Here is a 16,689-nt window from a genome sequence, read left to right as displayed (position 1 = left end):
ACTCCCAGCAGCAACAACAGCAGCGCCAGCAGCAGTAGGCATTACACTCAAGGATGCATCGGAGTAATCCCAGGCAGGAGAGGACTCGTCAGACTTGCCAGTGACATGGCCTGCAGGACTATTGGCTTTCCTGTGTAAGGTGGAAATTGACACTGAGGGAGTTGGTGGTGTGGTTTGCAGGAGCTTGGTTACAAGAGGAAGGGATTTAGTGGTCAGTGGACTGCTTCCGCTGTCATCCAAAGTTTTTGAACTTGTCACTGACTTCTGATGAATGCGGTCCAGGTGACGTATAAGGGAGGATGTTCCTAGGTGGTTAACGTCCTTACCCCTACTTATTACAGCTTGACAAAGGCAACACACGGCTAGACACCTGTTGTACGCATTTGTGTTGAAATAATTCCACACCGAAGAGGTGATTTTTTTTGTATTTTGACCAGGCATGTCAATGGCCATATTCGTCCAACGGACAACAGGTGTCTCCCCGGGTGCCTGACTTAAACAAACCACCTCACCATCAGAATCCTCCTTGTCAATTTCCTCCCCAGCGCCAGCAACACCCATATCCTCATCCTGGTGTACTTCAACAGTGACATCTTCAATTTGACTATCAGGAACTGGACTGCGGGTGCTCCTTCCAGCACTTGCAGGGGGCGTGCAAATGGTGGAAGGCGCAAGCTCTTCCCGTCCAGTGTTGGGAAGGTCAGGCATCGCAACCGACACAATTGGACTCTCCTTGGGGATTTGTGATTTAGAAGAACGCACAGTTCTTTGCTGTGCTTTTGCCATCTTAAGTCTTTTAATTTTTCTAGCGAGAGGATGAGTGCTTCCATCCTCATGTGAATCTGAACCACTAGCCATGAACATAGGCCAGGGCCTCAGCCGTTCCTTGCCACTCCGTGTCGTAAATGGCATATTGGCAAGTTTACGCTTCTCATCAGACGCTTTCAATTTTGATTTTTGGGTCATTTTACTGAACTTTTGTTTTTTGGATTTTACATGCTCTCTACTATGACATTGGGCATCGGCCTTGGCAGACAACGTTGATGGCATTTCATCGTCTCGGCCATGACTAGTGGCAGCAGCTTCAGCACGAGGTGGAAGTTGATCTTGATCTTTCCCTATTTTAACCTCCACATTTTTGTTCTCCATTTTTTAATGTGTGGAATTATATGCCAGTATCAATAGCAATGGCCTACTACTATATATACTGCGCACAACTGAAATGCACCACAGGTATGGATGGATAGTATACTTGACGACACAGAGGTAGGTAGAGCAGTGGCCTTCCGTACCGTACTGCTATATATACTGGTGGTCACTGTCAGCAAACTGCAAAACTAAAATGCACCACAGGTATAGAATCTAGATGGATAGTATGCTTGACGACACAGAGGTAGGTAGAGCAGTGGCCTTCCGTACCGTACTGCTATATATACTGGTGGTCACTGTCAGCAAACTGCAAAACTAAAATGCACCACAGGTATAGAATCTAGATGGATAGTATACTTGATGACACAGAGGTAGGTAGAGCAGTGGCCTTCCGTACCGTACTGCTATATATACTGGTGGTCACTGTCAGCAAACTGCAAAACTAAAATGCACCACAGGTATAGAATCTAGATGGATAGTATACTTGACGACACAGAGGTAGGTAGAGCAGTGGCCTTCCGTACCGTACTGCTATATATACTGGTGGTCACTGTCAGCAAACTGCAAAACTAAAATGCACCACAGGTATAGAATCTAGATGGATAGTATACTTGACGACACAGAGGTAGGTAGAGCAGTGGCCTTCCGTACCGTACTGCTATATATACTGGTGGTCACTGTCAGCAAACTGCAAAACTAAAATGCACCACAGGTATAGAATCTAGATGGATAGTATACTTGACGACACAGAGGTAGGTAGAGCAGTGGCCTTCCATACCGTACTGCTATATATACTGGTGGTCACTGTCAGCAAACTGCAAAACTAAAATGCACCACAGGTATAGAATCTAGATGGATAGTATACTTGACGACACAGAGGTAGGTAGAGCAGTGACCTTCCGTACCGTACTGCTATATATACTGGTGGTCACTGTCAGCAAAACTCTGCTCTGTACTCCTCCAATATAATACTACTGGTCCCCAGTCCCCACAATAAAACAGTGTGAGCACAGATATATGCAGCACACTGAGCACAGATATGGAGCGTTTTTCAGGCAGAGAACGGATAAAACTGGTGGTCACTGATCAGCAAAACTCTGCACTGTACTCCTCCTATATAATACAGCTGCTCCCCAGTCCCCACAATTAAGCAATAAGCACAAATATTTGCAGCAACATTAATAAACGGAGAGGACGCCAGCCACGTCCTCTCCCTAACATTTCCAATGCACGAGTGAAAATGGCGGCGACGCGCGGCTCCTTATATAGAATACAAATCTCGCGAGAATCCGACCGCGGGATGATGACGTTCGAGCGCGCTCGGGTTAACCGAGCCATACGGGAGAATCCAAATATGCCTCGGACCCGTGTAAAATGGGTGAAGTTCGGGGGGTTCGGTTTCCGAGGAACCGAACCCGCTCATCACTACTTTTAACCAATATTTTAGACTGTACAGTATGTCTCGGGATCAGGGTAAGGAATTTATATCCCCAGGGCTGGGTGAGTGGGGTAGGGTATGCTCGGGAGGCGCTAGAGTGGGCAGTGTATGTCCCGGGAGTTGGGGATTGGGCATGGCAATCAGTTTATGTCCCTGGGGCTGGGGAGGGTGATAGGGTGGATTATGTATGGTTGAGAGTGGTACTGTGTTTAGGGGGCCGGAGGGCTAGGGTGGGGAGTATATGTATCTGGGCCAGTGGGGTGTAGGGTGGGTAGTGTATATCCCTGTGGATGAGGTGGTTGGTAGGGTGGATAATGTGTGGTAGTGCCTAGGGGTCCTGGGAGTAGGGAGGGGAGTGTATGTCTCTGGGTCCGGAGGGGAGTTTAGGTCTATGGGGAGGAAGGGATGGCTTAGGGTGATAAGTGTATGTCCCTGTGGAGGGGGGTGGAGGGGGTATTGGGGAGGTAGGGCATGTAGTGTATGCTGGGAGTGTTTTGTACACCTAGGGTTCTGGAGCTTGAGTCGGGAGTGTATTTCCTTTGGGCCAGGTGGTAGGGTGAGTAGTTTATTTCTCCAGGATGAATGGGTTTACAGCTGTTCCGGAGGCCAGGGGTGTGTGTGGTTAGGGTGGAGAATTTATGTGAGCGGGAGTAGGACTTATCATACCCCACTGCAGCCAGTATCTCCAGCTCTACGTAGCTGCTTCCGCCCAGCTTTTGGTACCCGCATGTGCCTGGTAGCCGGAGCGGATGACAACTTCCAGTTTGTGAACCACAGTGGAATGCAAATCCGGAAGACATATAAATCAGCCTGGGCCAGCAGTCAGTCTGAGCCAGGCCACAATGCAGTGTGAGACGGTCTGGCAGGCAGTATGTGCTAGCCTGGCAGGCAATGTAAACCTGAGATCAGCATGCCGACGTGAAAAACAACATCCTACATGCATTTTACCATTGCTGGATATCCATCTAGAATTTGTATCTATCTGCATAATAAGACGCATATTTTGAGCGGCTGAGTTGCCCGGGATCTGGCGTGTGAGAGTGGCTGTTCAGTGGCACTGAGGGTAGGGGGGTGAAGCGGGAATAACTAACCCAGGACCGGGTGCACCACTCACCTGCTCATCTCCATTTACCCGTCTGCTCCTACCCTGGGCTGCAGTGACTGCAAAGAGGCTGCTGCACCGAGCAGCAGCAGCCTCCTCTGTGCGGCGGCAGGGGGAGGGGGTTAGCGATCTGACTGCTCGTGCCCCTCTCCTGATCTGCTCCTGGCAGAGGTGCATGGTCACGCTTCCTTCCATTAGGACATGCCACCCCATTATCTGGAACTGGCTATGCTGTCTACAGACATATGGCTGTTTGGCGTGACTGAAGCCACAGTGTATGCGGACACAATCTATTAAAAGATACTGTTGATCTATCAGCAGATACAGTTGATAACTAATTTCTACAGAGCAGTGACCTTTCTACCAAAACTGATGACATCACAAAGACTGTTTATGATGTGAGCAAGTCATATGATCACCATATTGAGGTGAAAAATCACATCCTGCCTGCATTTTACCATTGCTATCTATTTATAATATCTATCTATCTATCTATCTATCTATCTATCTATCTATCTATCTATCTATCTATCTATCTAACATTGTTTTCTTCCTAAAACATTTCTTTTAAACTAAGCATACCTTACATTGTGAGATGTCATATCAGCAGATCCAACTAATATCTGACAGTTTTCTACAGAGCAGTGACCTTTTTACCAAAACTGAGTGACATCACAAAGACTGTTTATTATGTGAGCAAGTCATATGATGAGCATACTGAGGTGAAAAATCACATCCTACCTGCATTTTACAATTGCTATCTATTTATAATCTTTCTATTCAGAGCACATTAATAATGGGGCGGATGGGACTACAACTCCAGGTCTGCACATAAAAATAGGCCTATCATCATGATGGAAAGATGATGACCAGCCCCCATATTTCCACAGAGTCGGCCATAAATTATAATATTAAACTTGTATTTCTATTTTCCTGAGAAAATTATGCAATTTTTTTCCACCCTGTTTGCCAATACCAGCCTAGGCGCAGAGGCCCGGGGATGTTTATTGATTTGGGGAGTACCCCACACATTTTTTTTCTATTTTTAACCATTTCTGAACATTTTACATAAAGTCTGCACAGGGCTCCACCTCCACAGCAGACTGAGGGCAGGTTTGCCATCATCTGCTGCTGTATAAAGGTTTTAAATCCAGCAGGTTTCAATGTCAGCTTTAAAATGACATACAAAACCAAAGCATAGTAAGTGTTTAATTTCAATTTTCTAAATAGACCCAAATCCATTCATTAGTAAATTTACCCCCTAGACTCAATTATACGCATGCCAGGTATATGGTTTCATATTAAATAACGGACAGTCTGAATCTAAAGACACACACAAAAAACTAATAAATGTAAATCCTGGAGGATAAAGTGCAATAGCTGAAGACCTATAGCCATAGCTCCCAACTGACCCAATTTTCGCGGGACAGTCCTGTTGTTTTGGGACTGTCCTGCTGTCCCACCCGCGGGCCGCAGTGTCTCACGGTGGGGTGGGGGGCAGTTGGGAGGGTCTTGTCACTCACTGCCCTGCTTATAGTAGTAAAATAGTTTAAAAACATGCGCAATTTGATTCACAGGTGCAGCTAAAAATTATATCTCAAAGTGTACATCCCTTTACACTTAAAACACACAAGTTGAGGGAAAGAAAGAGATACAAACTTAAAGCGCTCCTATAAAAACCTAAGTTTACGAACACACACCCAGTGGGTAATTAAAATCAATTGGTCACATACACTGGTGTTTCAAGAGATGAATAGAAATCCAACGTTGGTTATAGGCAGGTGGATCTAATTCTCATATAAAATGTAAGACAAAGAAAAAGTGCAATAGTGCGATTATCCTTTTAAAAGTGCCTGGATTTATTTTAATATTGCACTTACACCAAGCAGATGAGATCAGTAACATATAAAATAGATCCTCATTGGCAGTACAGCAACAAAGGACTGGATGATAACAGTCCTTATAATATCCAGCGCTGATATCAAACCAATGCAGCTAGACCTCGTAAAAGATAAACAGCAAAAGAAAGTGCAATAGTGCAATTATCCTTTTTTTAAAAACAAAGGTTTATTTTTAAACATTGCACTTACATCAAATAGATGAAATAAAAGCATATAGGTAAATCCCCAATGAGAGGTACAGCCACAGGAAGCAAGGTCTGGAAGGGGCCAGATAGATAAAGCACCCAAGGATAATGGCTCCGGAAACCAGGATCCAACACAGTCCCTCAGCGTCCAGTGCAGATGGTAAGACTCAAAAGGGGTCACAAGTAAAGCGGGAGAGTACACGCTTAACGCGTTTCAAACTTTCATAGTTCTTCTTCAGAAGCGTACAATGCTCTCCCATCCATCTCTCTAAATACCCTAACTAATACAGACAACAGCTGTTCTCAATTACCGCTAATCGGCGTGCAGACCCGGCCGCGCATGCGCTTACAGGATCCACATGACCGGAAACAAGATGGCCGTGCGTTCCACCGCAACAGGAAGTCCCGTGTACTGACAGCGGCTTGCGTTCCAGCTCTTCACGAAGTCCGATCCCGGAAGTTACAGCGGTAATGCGTTCCACCTTATAGGGAGTCCTCAAGTATTGAGCTGTTATGCATTCCAATTCCCCGGGGAAGCCAAAATCAGCTCAAAAGTATTTAAAGGGTCCTCCACAAGTGTTCAACCATTACTTAAATACATAAACATGTTTATATAGATAAAAGCAGCACCTCAAATAGAAAAAAGTATTAATACACAAAAAATAGCAGCAATATATATATATATAAAGAGAAATATAAAAGGAAAAAAGCGGGCCATGAACCAAAAAATGCAAATAAACTAAATGGGCAACAATTTGGTTAAAAAACATTTCAACTCGAAATCACCATTAAGTCCGTTAGGGGCAAGTGTATCCAAATGGTGTATCCATCTCATTTCTGATTGGGATAATCTTTTGTCTATATCACAGGTTCTCAAACTCGGTCCTCAGGACCCCACACGGTGCATGTTTTGCAGGTCTCCTCACAGAATCACAAGTGAAATAATTAGCTCCACCTGTGGACCTTTTAAAATGTGTCAGTGAGTAATTACTACACCTGTGCTCCTGCTGGGTTACCTGCAAAACATGCACTGTGTGGGGTCCTGAGGACCGAGTTTGAGAACCCCTGGTCTATATCTTTTGATCGCCAATTAGGTTGTATCTGTTGTAGACCATAAAAACTTTTTATTTTACATTCATTTGATTCATGGCACTCCTTAAAATGTGAGGAGACAGCATGCGTGATTAACCCTTTACGTATATTATAAATGTGCTCTGCGGCTCTTACTTTCAAGCATCTAGTGGTTTTACCCGCATAATAAAAGCCGCAAGCACATTCCAAGATATAAATAACATTCTTGGAATGGCAAGTGATGAATTCCTTAATTTCCACAGATTTACCATTCATAATCAGATTCGTAGTTTTCTTGTCCCTACATTTAACTGTTTTGCACATCAGGCAATCATCGCAACGGTGAAAGCCCTTTGTGCGTATACTTTGACGTGGGTTATTCTCAACATGGCTCCTCACCAAAAGATTCTTTAAAGATGGTGCCCTTTTATAAATAAAAAGGGGTCTATCAGGGAGTACACTTCCTAATAGCGGATCCTGATTTAATAATTTCCAATTATTTTTAAAAATTCGTTCAATCTCCTTATGTCTTGAATTATATTGGCTGACAAAAGCCCATTGAAATTTTTGATCTTTTATAACGTAACAATTTTCTTTCTCTTTAAGAAGATCCGCCCGATTAATGGTGTCAACTTTATCTCTTGTTTTTCTCAATGAATCCCTAGAATAACCCTTTGCAATAAATCTTTCAGATAAATCATTTTGTTGTTCATTGCACATCTCACTATCAGTACAGTTCCTTTTAATACGAATGTATTGACTGAAGGGAATAGATTCTAACCAGTTTAAATGGTGTTGACTCGTAATGTCAATAAAGCTATTTGAATCGGTAGCTTTACGAAAGGTTTTTGTCTTTAATTGTCCCATATCTACATATATATTAAGATCTAAAAATGAAATTTCCACAGTACTGATATTAAAAGTGAGTCTGATTGACATAACATTAGAATTTAATAAAGTGCAAAAATTTTCTAATCCACATTGATCGCCTCTCCATATAAAGAGTACGTCATCTATAAAGCGCTGCCAGAGCACCAGGTTCGCCCCCAAGATGGCACCATCAAATACTGTTAATTCTTCCCAATGGGCCAAAATAAATTTGCGTAACTGGGGGCAAACCTGGTGCCCATGGCAGTACCAGTCAATTGCACATAAAACGTCCCGTCAAATATAAAATAGTTATTAACTAAAATCAATGAAATACTTTCCAGAATAATTTTATTTTAAATCTTCCTCTAAAGTGCTTAAATTTAAAAAATATGACACTGCCGCCAAGCCCTTTTCTTTCTCAATGATTGTATAGAGTGTGCTTACGTCCGCACTACATAAATGATCACCTTCACACCAATCATAATCAGAGAGTTTGCGTATCACATCACCAGTATCTTTTAAATAAGCCTTTGTATTCTGCACTAGGGGGTTGCAAATAGTGGTCAACTAAAGCAGATAAATTGCTTGTGACACTATTGCATCCAGAAACAATTGGGCGTCCCGGGGGGTGAACATTTTAAGGCGTGCCATGAATCAAATGAATGTAAAATAAAAAGTTTTTATGGTCTACAACAGACACAACCTAATTGGCGATCAAAAGATATAGACAAAAGATTATCCCAATCAGAAATGAGATGGATACACCATTTGAACACACTTGCCCCTAACGGACTTAATGGTGATTTCGAGTTGAAATGTTTTTTAACCTAATTGTTGCCCATTTAGTTTATTTGCATTTTTTGGTTCATGGCCCGCTTTTTTCCTTTTATATTTCTCTTTCTATATATATTTTTTATATATAATAAGATTTTACTCACCGGTAAATCTATTTCTCGTAGTCCGTAGTGGATGCTGGGACTCCGTAAGGACAATGGGGATTAGCGGCTCCGCAGGAGACTGGGCACAACTAAAGAAAGCTTTAGGACTACCTGGTGTGCACTGGCTCCTCCCACTAAGACCCTCCTCCAGACCTCAGTTAGGATACTGTGCCCGGAAGAGCTGACACAATAAGGAAAGATTTTGAATCCCGGGTAAGACTCATACCAGCCACACCAATCACACCGTATAACTCGTGATACTATACCCAGTTAACAGTATGAAATATAACTGAGCCTCTCAACAGATGGCTCAACAATAACCCTTTAGTTAGGCAATAACTATAAACAAGTATTGCAGACAATCCGCACTTGGGATGGGCGCCCAGCATCCACTACGGACTACGAGAAATAGATTTACCGGTGAGTAAAATCTTATTTTCTCTGACGTCCTAAGTGGATGCTGGGACTCCGTAAGGACCATGGGGATTATACCAAAGCTCCCAAACGGGCGGGAGAGTGCGGATGACTCTGCAGCACCGAATGAGCAAACTCTAGGTCCTCCTCAGCCAGGGTATCAAACTTGTAGACTCCTACAAAAATGTTTTAACCCGACCAAGTAACAGCTCGGCAAAGTTGTAAAGCCGAGACCCCTCGGGCAGCCGCCCAAGAAGAGCCCACTTTCCTCGTGGAATGGGCTTTTATAGATTTAGGGTGCGGCAGTCCAGCCGCAGAATGTGCAAGTTGAATCGTGCTACAGATCCAGCGAGCAATCGTCTGCTTAGAAGCAGGAGCACCCAGCTTGCTGGGTGCATACAGGAGAAATAGCGAGTCAGTTTTCCTGACTCCAGCTGTCCTGGAAACATATACTTTTCAGGGCCCTGACTACATCCAGTAACTTGGAATCCTCCAAGTCCCAAGTAGCCGCAGGCACCACAATAGGCTGGTTCACATGAAAAACTGGTACCACCTTAGGAAGGAATTGGGAACGAGTCCTCAATTCCGCCTTATCCATATAAAATACAGATAAGGGCTTTTGTATGACAAAGCCGCCAATTCTGATACACGCCTGGCCGACGCCAAGGCCCACAGAATGACCACTTTCCACGTGAGGTATTATAGCTCCACGGATTTAAGAGGCTTAACCCAATGCGACTTCAGGAAATCCAACACCACGTTGAGATCCCACGGTGCCACTGGAGGCACAAACGGGGGCTGACTATGCAGCACTCCCTTAACAAGAGTCTGAACTTCAGGCAGTGAAGCCAGTTCAATTTTTGGAAGAAAATCGATAGAGCCGAAATCTGGACCTTAATGGAACCCAATTTTAGGCCCATAGTCACCTCTGGCTGTAGGAAGTGCAGAAATCGACCTAGCTGAAATTTCTCCTTTGGGGCCTTCCTGGCCTCACAGTACGCAACATATTTCCGCCATATGCGGTGATAATGGTTTGCGTTCACTTCTTTCCTAGCTGTAAATAGTGTAGGGATAACTTCCTCCGGAATTCCCTTTTCCTTCAGGATCCGGCGTTCAACCGCCATGCCGTCAACGCAGCCGCGGTACGTCTTGGAACAGACAGGCCCCCTGCTGCAGCAGGTCCTGTCTGAGCGGCAGAGGCCATGGGTCCTCTGAGATCATTTCTTGGAGTTCTGGTTACCAAGCTCTTCTTGGCCAACCCGGAACAATGAGTATAGTCCTTACTCCTCTCCTTCTTATTATTCTCATTACCCTGGGTAAGAGAGGCAGAGAAGGGAACACATACACCGACTGGTACACCCACAGTGTTACCAGAGCGTCCACAGCTATCGCCTGAGGATCCTTGACCTGGCGCAATATCTTTGTAACTTTTAGTTGTGGCGGGACGCCATCATGTCCACCTGTGGCCTTTCCCAACGGTGTACAATCATTTGGAAGACTTCTGGATGAAGTCCCCACTCTCCCGGGTGGAGGTCGTGTCTTCTGAGAAAGTCTGCTTCTCAGTTGTCCACTCCGGGAATGAACACTGCTGACAGTGCTAATACATGATTTTCCGCCCATCGGAGAATCTTTCTAGGAGCTCAGGAGAGCCCCTAGTGTGCATCCAGCTCAGCCGGGCACAAGAATCTAACTGAGGTCTGGAGGAGGGTCTTAGTGGGAGGAGCCAGTGCACACCAGGAAGTCCTAAAGCTTTCTTTAGTTGTGCCCAGTCTCCTGCGGAGCCGCTAATCCCCATGGTCCTTACGGAGTCCCAGCATCCACTTAGGACGTCAGAGAAATATATATATATATATATTGCTGCTATTTTTTGTGTATTAATACTTTTTTTCTATTTGAGGTGCTGCTTTTATCTATATAAACATGTTTATGTATTTAAGTAATGGTTGGACACTTGTGGAGGACCCTTTAAATACTTTTGAGCTGATTTGGGCTTCCCCGGGAATTGGAATGCATAACAGCTCAATACTTGAGGACTCCCTATAAGGTGGAACGCATTACCGCTGTAACTTCCGGGATCGGACTTCGTGAAGAGCTGAAACGCAAGCCGCTGTCAGTACACGGGACTTCCTGTTGCGGTGGAACGCACGGCCATCTTGTTTCCGCTCATGTGGATCCTGTAAGCGCATGCGCGGCCGGGTCTGCACGCCGATTAGCGGTAATTGAGAACAGCTGTTGTCTGTATTAGTTAGGGTATTTAGAGAGATGGATGGGAGAGCATTGTACGCTTCTGAAGAAGAACTATGAAAGTTTGAAACGCGTTAAGCGTGTACTCTCCCGCTTTACTTGTGACCCCTTTTGAGTCTTACCATCTGCACTGGACGCTGATGGACTGTGTTGGATCCTGGTTTCCGGAGCCATTATCCTTGGGTGCTTTATCTATCTGGCCCCTTCCAGACCTTGCTTCCTGTGGCTGTACCTCTCATTGGGGATTTACCTATATGCTTTTATTTCATCTATTTGATGTAAGTGCAATGTTTAAAAATAAACCTTTGTTTTTAAAAATAAGAATTTACTTACCGATAATTCTATTTCTCGGAGTCCGTAGTGGATGCTGGGGTTCCTGAAAGGACCATGGGGAATAGCGGCTCCGCAGGAGACAGGGCACAAAAAGTAAAGCTTTAGGATCAGGTGGTGTGCACTGGCTCCTCCCCCTATGACCCTCCTCCAAGCCTCAGTTAGGATACTGTGCCCGGACGAGCGTACACAATAAGGAAGGATTTTGAATCCCGGGTAAGACTCATACCAGCCACACCAATCACACTGTACAACCTGTGATCTGAACCCAGTTAACAGTATGATAACAGCGGAGCCTCTGAAAAGATGGCTCACAACAATAATAACCCGATTTTTGTAACTATGTACAAGTATTGCAGATAATCCGCACTTGGGATGGGCGCCCAGCATCCACTACGGACTCCGAGAAATAGAATTATCGGTAAGTAAATTCTTATTTTCTCTATCGTCCTAGTGGATGCTGGGGTTCCTGAAAGGACCATGGGGATAATACCAAAGCTCCCAAACGGGCGGGAGAGTGCGGATGACTCTGCAGCACCGAATGAGAGAACTCCAGGTCCTCCTTAGCCAGGGTATCAAATTTGTAGGATTTTACCAACGTGTTTGCCCCTGACTAAATAGCCGCTCGGCAAAGTTGTAAAGCCGAGACCCCTCGGGCAGCCGCCCAAGATAAGCCCACCTTCCTTGTGGAATGGGCATTTACATATTTTGGCTGTGGCAGGCCTGCCACAGAATGTGCAAGCTGAATTGTATTACACATCCAACTAGCAATAGTCTGCTTAGAAGCAAGAGCACCCAGTTTGTTGGGTGCATACAGGATAACAGCAAGTCAGTTTTCCTGACTCCAGCCGTCCTGGAACCTATATTTACAGGGCCCTGACAACATCTAGCAACCTGGAGTCCTCCAAGTCCCTAGTAGGCGCAAGGCACCAAAATAAGCTGGTTCAGGTGAAACACTGACACCACCTTAGGGAGAGAACTGGGGACGAGTCCGCAGCTCTGCCCTGTCCAAATGGACAACCAGATATGGGCTTTTTTGAGAAAAAAACCACCAATTTGACACTCGCCTGGTCCAGGCCAGGGCCAAGAGCATGGTCACTTTTCATGTGAGATGCTTCAAATCCACAGATTTGACTGGTTTTAAACCAATGTGATTTGAGGAATCCCAGAACTACGTTGAGATCCCACAGTGCCACTGGAGGCACAAAAGGGGGTTGTATATGCAATACTCCCTTGACAAACTTCTGGACTTCAGGAACTGAAGCCACTTCTTTCTGGAAGAAAATCGACAGGGCCGAAATTTGAACCTTAATGGACCCCAATTTGAGGCCCATAGACACTCCTGTTTGCAGGAAATGCAGGAATCGACCGAGTTGAAATTTCTTCGTGGGGCCTTTCTGGCCTCACACCACGCAACATATTTTTGCCACATGTGGTGATAATGTTGTGCGGTCACCTCCTTTCTGGCTTTGACCAGGGTAGGAATGACCTCTTCCGGAATGCCTTTTTCCCTTAGGATCCGGCGTTCCACCGCCATGCCGTCAAACGCAGCTGCGGTAAGTCTTGGAACAGACATGGTACTTGCTGAAACAAGTCCCTTCTTAGCGGCAGAGGCCATAAGTCCTCTGTGAGCATCTCTTGAAGTTCCGGGTACCAAGTCCTTCTTGGCCAATCCGGAGCCATGAGTATAGTTCTTACTCCTCTACGTCTTATAAGTCTCAGTACCTTAGGTATGAGAAGCAGAGGATGGAACACATACACCGACTGGTACATCCATGGTGTTACCAGAACGTCCACAGCTATTGCCTGAGGGTCTCTTAACCTGGCGCAATACCTGTCCCGTTTTTTGTTCAGACGGGACGCCATCATGTCCACCTTTGGTATTTCCCAACGGTTTACAATCATGTGGAAAACTTCCCGATGAAGTTTCCACTCTGCCGGGTGGAGGTCGTGCCTGCTGAGGAAGTCTGCTTCCCAGTTTCCATTCCCGGAATGAAACACTGCTGACAGTGCTATCACATGATTTTCCGCCCAGCGAAAAGTCCTTGCAGTTTTTGCCATTGCCCTCCTGCTTCTTGTGCCGCCCTGTCTATTTACGTGGGCGACTGCCGTGATGTTTTTCCCACTGGATCAATACCGGCTGACCTTGAAGCAGAGGTCTTGCTAAGCTTAGAGTATTATAAATTTACCCTTAGCTCCAGTATATTTATGTGGAGAAAAGTCTCCAGACTTGATCACACTCCCTGGAAATTTTTTCCTTGTGTGACTGCTCCCCAGCCTCTCGGGCTGGCCTCCGTGGTCACCAGCATCCAATCCTGAATGCCGAATCTGCGGCCCTCTAGAAGATGAGCACTCTGTAACCACCACAGGAGAGACACCCTTGTCCTTGGATATAGGGTTATCCGCTGATGCATCTGAAGATGCGATCCGGACCATTTGTCCAGCAGATCCCACTGAAAAATTCTTGCGTGAAATCTGCCGAATGGAATTGCTTCGTAGGAAGTCACCATCTTTACCAGGACCCTTGTGCAATGATGCACTGATTTTAGGAGGTTCCTGACTAGCTCGGATAACTCCCTGGCTTTCTCTTCCGGGAGAAACACCTTTTTCTGGACTGTGTTCAGAATCATCCCTAGGCACAGCAGACTTGTCGTCGGGATCAGCTGCGATTTTGGAATATTTAGAATCCACCCGTGCTGTTGTAGCAGTATCCGAGATAGTGCTACTCCGACCTCCAACTGTTCCCTGGACTTTGCCCTTATCAGGAGATCGTCCAAGTAAGGGATAATTAAGACGCCTTTTCTTCGAAGAAGAATCATCATTTCGGCCATTACCTTGGTAAAGACCCGGGGTGCCGTGGACAATCCAAACGGCAGCGTCTGAAACTGATAGTGACAGTTCTGTACCACGAACCTGAGGTACCCTTAGTGAGAAGGGCAAATTTTGGACATGGAGGTAAGCATCCCTGATGTCTCGGGACACTATATAGTCCCCTTCTTCCTGGTTCGTTATCACTGCTCTGAGTGACTCCATCTTGATTTGAACCTTTGTAAGTGTTCAAATTTTTTTAGATTTAGAATAGGTCTCACCTAGCCTTCTGGCTTCAGTACCACAATATAATGTGGAATAATACCCCTTTTCTTGTTGTAGGAGGGGTAATTTGATTATCACCTGCTGGGAATACAGCTTGTGAATTGTTTCCCATACTGCCTCCTTGTCGGAGGGAGACCTTGGTAAACCAGACTTCAGGAGCCTGCGAAGGGGAAACGTCTCGACATTCCAATCTGTACCCCTGGGATACTACATGTAGGATCCAGGGGTCCTGTACGGTCCCAGCGTCATGCTGAGAGCTTGGCAGAAGCGGTGGAACGCTTCTGTTCCTGGGAATGGGCTGCCTGCTGCAGTCTTCTTCCCTTTCCTCTATCCCTGGGCAGATATGACTCTTATAGGGACGAAAGGACTGAGGCTGAAAAGACGGTGTCTTTTTCTGCAGAGATGTGACTTAGGGTAAAAACGGTGGATTTTCCAGCAGTTGCCGTGGCCACCAGGTCCGATGGACCGACCCCAAATAACTCCTCTTCCTTTATACGGCAATACACCTTTGTGCCGTTTGGAATCTGCATCACCTGACCACTGTCGTGTCCATAAACATCTTCTGGCAGATATGGACATCGCACTTACTCTTGATGCCAGAGTGCAAATATCCCTCTGTGCATCTCGCATATATAGAAAATGCATCCTTTAAATGCTCTATAGTCAATAAAATACTGTCCCTGTCAAGGGTATCAATATTTTTAGTCAGGGAATCCGACCAAGCCACCCCAGCTCTGCACATCCAGGCTGAGGCGATCGCTGGTCGCAGTATAACACCAGTATGTGTGTATATACTTTTTATGATATTTTCCAGCCTCCTGTCAGCTGGCTCCTTGAGGACGGCCCTATCTATAGACGGTACCGCCACTTGTTTTGATAAGCGTGTGAGCGCCTTATCCACCCTAAGGGGTGTTTCCCAACGCGCCCTAACTTCTGGCGGGAAAGGGTATACCGCCCATAATTTTCTATCGGGGGGAACCCACGCATCATCACACACTTCATTTAATTTATCTGATTCAGGAAAAACTACGGTAGTTTTTTCACATCCCACATAATACCCTCTTTTGTGGTACTTGTAGTATCAGAAATATGTAACACCTCCTTCATTGCCCTTAACGTGTGGCCCTAATAAGGAATACGTTTGTTTATTCACCGTCGACACTGGATTCAGTGTCCGTGTCTGTGTCTGTGTCGGCCGACTAAAGTAAACGGGCGTTTTAAAACCCCTGACGGTGTTTCTGAGACGTCTGGACCGGTACTAATTGTTTGTCGGCCGTCTCATGTCGTCAACCGACCTTGCAGCGTGTTGACATTATCACGTAATTCCCTAAATAAGCCATCCATTCCGGTGTCGACTCCCTAGAGAGTGACATCACCATTACAGGCAATTGCTCCGCCTCCTCACCAACATCGTCCTCATACATGTCGACACACACGTACCGACACACAGCACACACACAGGGAATGCTCTGATAGAGGACAGGACCCACTAGCCCTTTGGAGAGACAGAGGGAGAGTTTGCCAGCACACACCAAAAACGCTATAATTATATAGGGACAACCTTATATAAGTGTTTTCCCTTATAGCATCTTTTATATATTTCTAACGCCAAATTAGTGCCCCCCCTCTCTGTTTTAACCCTGTTTCTGTAGTGCAGTGCAGGGGAGAGCCTGGGAGCCTTCCCTCCAGCCTTTCTGTGAGGGAAAATGGCGCTGTGTGCTGAGGAGATAGGCCCCGCCCCTTTTTCGGCGGGCTCGTCTCCCGCTCTTTAATGGATTCTGGCAGGGGTTAAATATCTCCATATAGCCCCCGGAGGCTATATGTGAGGTATTTTTAGCCAAAAAAGGTTTTCATTTGCCTCCCAGGGCGCCCCCCTCCCAGCGCCCTGCACCCTCAGTGACTGCCGTGTGAAGTGTGCTGAGAGGAAATGGCGCACAGCTGCAGTGCTGTGCGC

The sequence above is a fragment of the Pseudophryne corroboree genome, chromosome 3 (genome assembly GCF_028390025.1).
Source record: "Pseudophryne corroboree isolate aPseCor3 chromosome 3, aPseCor3.hap2, whole genome shotgun sequence".
Classification (NCBI taxonomy): domain Eukaryota; kingdom Metazoa; phylum Chordata; class Amphibia; order Anura; family Myobatrachidae; genus Pseudophryne; species Pseudophryne corroboree.
The sequence above is the reverse complement of the archived record's forward strand: the minus strand, read 5'-3'. Positions refer to the sequence as shown.